Here is a 5,000-nt window from a genome sequence, read left to right on the forward strand (position 1 = left end):
ACATCAGCTCATTAACATCATCTTATTAGCCCAAGCTCATTAACATCAGCTCATTAACCCTAGCTCATTAACCTCAGCTCATTAACATCAGCTCATTAACCTCAGCTCATTAACCCTAGCTCATTAACCTCAGCTCATTAACCCTAGCTCATTAACCTCAGCTCATTAACCTCAGCTCATTAACCTCAGCTCATTAACCCTAGCTCATTAACCTCAGCTCATTAACCTCAGCTCATTAACCTCAGCTCATTAACTTCAGCTCATTAACATCAGCTCATTAACCTCAGCTCATTAACTTCAGCTCATTAACATCAGCTCATTAACCCTAGCTCATTAACCTCAGCTCATTAACATCAGCTCATGAACCTCTGGTCATTAACATCAGCTCATTAACCCTAGCTCATTAACATCAGCTCATTAACATCATCTTATTAGCCCAAGCTCATTAACATCAGCTCATTAACCCTAGCTCATTAACCTCAGCTCATTAACATCAGCTCATTAACCTCAGCTCATTAACCCTAGCTCATTAACCTCAGCTCATTAACCCTAGCTCATTAACCTCAGCTCATTAACCTCAGCTCATTAACCCTAGCTCATTAACCTCAGCTCATTAACCTCAGCTCATTAACCTCAGCTCATTAACTTCAGCTCATTAACATCAGCTCATTAACCTCAGCTCATTAACTTCAGCTCATTAACATCAGCTCATTAACCCTAGCTCATTAACCTCAGCTCATTAACCTCAGCTCATTAACATCAGTTCATTAACCCTAGCTCATTAACCTCAGCTCATTAACCTCAGCTCATTAACCTCAGCTCATTAACCTCAGCTCATTAACTTCAGCTCATTAACCCTAGCTCATTAACATCATCTCATTAGCCCAAGCTCATTAACATCAGCTCATTAACCCTAGCTCATTAACCTCAGCTCATTAACCCTAGCTCATTAACCTCAGCTCATTAACATCAGCTCATTAACCTCAGCTCATTAACCTCAGCTCATTAACCCTAGCTCATTAACCTCAGCTCATTAACCTCAGCTCATTAACCCTAGCTCATTAACCTCAGCTCATTAACCTCAGCTCATTAACCTCAGCTCATTAACTTCAGCTCATTAACATCAGCTCATTAACCTCAGCTCATTAACTTCAGCTCATTAACATCAGCTCATTAACCCTAGCTCATTAACCTCAGCTCATTAACCTCAGCTCATTAACATCAGTTCATTAACCCTAGCTCATTAACCTCAGCTCATTAACCTCAGCTCATTAACCTCAGCTCATTAACTTCAGCTCATTAACCCTAGCTCATTAACATCATCTCATTAGCCCAAGCTCATTAACATCAGCTCATTAACCCTAGCTCATTAACATCAGCTCATTAACATCAGCTCATTAACTTCAGCTCATTAACTTCAGCTCATTAACTTCAGCTCATAATGTCTGTAGATGTGTGTGTGTGTAGGTATGTGTGTGTAGATGTGTGTGTGTAGGTATGTGTGTGTAGGTATGTGTGTTTAGGTATGTGTGTGTAGATGTGTGTGTGTAGGTATGTGTGTGTAGGTATGTGTGTGTAGATGTGTGTGTGTGTAGGTATGTGTGTGTAGATGTGTGTGTGTAGGTATGTGTGTGTAGGTATGTGTGTTTAGGTATGTGTGTGTAGATGTGTGTGTGTAGGTATGTGTGTGTAGGTATGTGTGTGTAGATGTGTGTGTGTAGGTATGTGTGTGTAGGTATGTGTGTTTAGGTATGTGTGTGTAGATGTGTGTGTGTAGGTATGTGTGTGTAGGTATGTGTGTGTAGATGTGTGTGTGTAGGTATGTGTGTGTAGGTATGTGTGTAGATGTGTGTGTGTAGGTATGTGTGTAGTTATTTGTGTATATGTGTGTGCTGATGCATGTATAGATTTGTGTGTATATGTGTGTGTGTGTGTGTAGATGTATGTGTTGATATGTGTATAGATGTGTGTGTATATGTGTGTATAGATGTGTGTGTGTAGGTATGTGTGTGTAGGTATGTGTGTAGATGTGTGTGTGTAGGTATGTGTGTAGTTATTTGTGTATATGTGTGTGCTGATGCATGTATAGATTTGTGTGTATATGTGTGTGTGTGTGTAGATGTATGTGTTGATGTGTGTATAGATGTGTGTGTATATGTGTGTGTAGATGTGTTGATGTGTATATGTGTGTGTGTGTTGATGTATGTGTTGATGTGTGTATATATTTGTGTTTGTGTGTAGATTTATGTGTTGTGTGTATAGATGTGTGTGTATATGCGTGTGTAGATGTGTGTTGATGTGTGTATATATGTGTGTGTGTGTTGATGTATGTGTTGATGTGTGCATAGATGTGTGTAGATGTGTGTGTTGATGTGTGTGTGTGTAGATATGTGTGTGTGTAGATGTGTGTGTAGATATGTGTGTGTGTAGATGTGTGTTGATGTGTGTGTATAGATATGTGTGTGTGTAAATGTGTGTGTTGATGTGTGTGTAGGTGTGTGTGTTTTGATGTGGGTGTAGATGTGTGTGTAGATGTGTGTGTATAGATGTGTGTAGATGTGTGTGTTGTGTGTGTGTGTAGATGTGTGTTGATGTGTGTGTGTAGACATGTGTGTAGATGTGTGTGTAGATGTGTGTGTTGATGTGTGTGTGTGTAGATATGTGTGTGTGTGTAGATGTGTGTGTGTGTAGATGTGTGTGTATAGATGTGTGTAGATGTGTGTGTTGTGTGTGTGTGTAGATATGTGTGTGTGTAGATGTGTGTGTTGATGTGTGTGTGTAGACGTGTGTGTAGATGTGTGTGTAGGTGTGTGTGTTTTGATGTCTGTGTAGATGTGTGTGTATAGATGCATGTGTGTATAGATGTGTGTGTGTAGATATATGTGTTTGTGTGTGTGTGTGTGTAGATATTTGTGTGTAAATGTGTGTGTGGGTGTGTGTGTAGATGTGTGTGTGTAAATGTGTGTGTTTCTGTGTAAATGTGCGTGTGTACATGTGTGTTTCACAGCTTCTTCTTCTTGTCCACTCAGGAATGTGAGGTTGGTCAGGAAGCTGCTCTGTGACCTGCTTTTCATTATCTGATTATTAACACTGGGGTCAGTGGCTCCAGGTCAGCCGCGGGGTTTCTGTGGTCAGCTCGGGAATCTCTATCACACACACACACACATACACACACACACACACACATACACACACTCTTACACAAGCTTAACACTGGTCAGGAATTACAGCTTGAGATTCCCATCTTTCTTTCCCCAGATTTCCTGTTTTTGGGGAAGCAGCTCAGCTGAAGGCTGTTCCTTCGCCAGCGCACTTTGCCTAGCGCCAGTGTTTTTCCATGACGCCATGACGCGGTAATGCTGGAAACACCGCAAGCTCACTGCTTCACTCTTACTGTAACGGTACAGTGCCACCTGGTGGACATGGCTTCACAGCTACATCTGAGAGGAACAGTGATTTCTGAGGAGATTACCAGCTCTCTGAGTAAAAAAACACCTTGCTAACTGAACATAAAGCTAATCTGACAGACTCAAACCTCACGTTTCTGCAGATCTTCCTTCCTCCTCATCCACCGCTAGCACATTACTGCTCAATTTCCCTCACAGTAACTAGCCAACAGCTAGCTAGCATTAGCAAAAGGATGTAATCAGTGTTTCACTCATTCATTTCTGTCAGTAAAATCATTCAGAAACACAACTCCATGAACTCCACTCCATCTCCTGATGATGGATGCTAACTCCAGGTAGCGTGACATGACCGCGAGAGCTGAGGATGAGGAATCTTCATCCTTCCTTCAGCCTGGAAATCCTTTCGTTGTTCACCGTTTCCTTTTCTTCACTACTATTAAACACATAAAGCTGAGGTAAAAAAAAAAAAAATCTCTCCAAAGCTTACAGGAAGTCATTTTACCCTGCATGTACCTACTTCCTGTTTTCACAGAACATGTTTCAAGCTAAAAGCATTTTGCTAGCGTGTTTATTCACTTGTTACTTGAAGTCTTAAGCTAAAAAGTTCACAGTAAATTTAATGAGCTGAGGTTAAATTTAATAAGAGGGAGCAGATCTGAGTTCCCAGGGTCCTACGTTCCTCAGATTTCTATGAAATGGACCCTGAAGAAGATGCTCACTAGCTGGCTAGTTATTATTAGTGTGGAACGTTCTGGATAACAAACATGTTTATTCATTTTTTTTATTAGTAGCTATGCGCTAAAAAATCAATCGGAAAGCTTGCTACATACAGAAAGGTTTATGCAATGTACCTGATTTTAATTTCTAATGTTAGCTAGCTAGCTATCTGGTTAGCTAGAATATTTCTTAATAACTAGCATGTATGTTTGCTATGTATTTTGGTAGAATGTTACGTTAAAAATTTCCCTAAAAGCTAGCTAGACCTCTAGAACATCTTAAACTGTTTCACTGATGTTTTAATGTTAGCTAATTAGCTATGTGGCTAGCTGGTGTTAGCAGAAAACTCTCCTGGTAGCTAGCATGTATGCTTGCTAGATGTATTTGCTAATGTTAGTGTGTTAGCTAGTTGGTGTTAAACTAAAAATTGCCCATAAGTTATAAATCATAGTGTTTTCTTCTTGGCCATTTGCTTGTTAGCACACTAGGTAGCTAGCTGGCTAGTCATTTAAGCTAGAAATGTCCATGACAGCTAGCTATAACGATATTTGTTTATTTCAGTAATGGCGCTAAACTGAAAACTGCACAAAAAGATAGTTCGATGTAGAAACCTTAGTCTTTTATTTGCTAACATTAGCTTCTTAGCTAGAAACTAGAAACGTTCCTGATAACTAGCATCTCTGTGCATTTTAGCTAAGCTATGAATCACCCAGAAAGCTAGCTAACTCCATATTCTCAATCAGAAGCCATTTTAGTTGCTAATGTTATCTTGAAGGCTAGGTAGCTGGCTAGTTGGTGTGCGTTTTAGTGCGCTAGCCTGCAGGTTTGCAGTAGCACAGAGCTGGAGCCGTATGAATCTGGAGCATTAGCCACTCG

The 5,000-nt window shown here is 40.3% G+C and overlaps 1 protein-coding gene across 1 annotated transcript in view; it reads right to left on the bottom strand.

The window, feature by feature from the left end:
* Positions 1-4,881: 4,881 nt before the first annotated feature.
* LOC131343197 (WD repeat-containing protein 31-like) overlaps positions 4,882-5,000 on the bottom strand; it is a 21,523-nt gene continuing 21,404 nt past the window's right edge. The window contains exon 10 of the mRNA XM_058374679.1: positions 4,882-5,000. This exon is cut by the window's right edge and continues 1,265 nt beyond it. The gene's annotated coding sequence lies outside the window, so the exon portion shown is untranslated.

This window comes from Hemibagrus wyckioides, linkage group LG22 (genome assembly GCF_019097595.1).
Source record: "Hemibagrus wyckioides isolate EC202008001 linkage group LG22, SWU_Hwy_1.0, whole genome shotgun sequence".
In the NCBI taxonomy this organism is placed as follows: Eukaryota; Metazoa; Chordata; class Actinopteri; order Siluriformes; family Bagridae; genus Hemibagrus; species Hemibagrus wyckioides.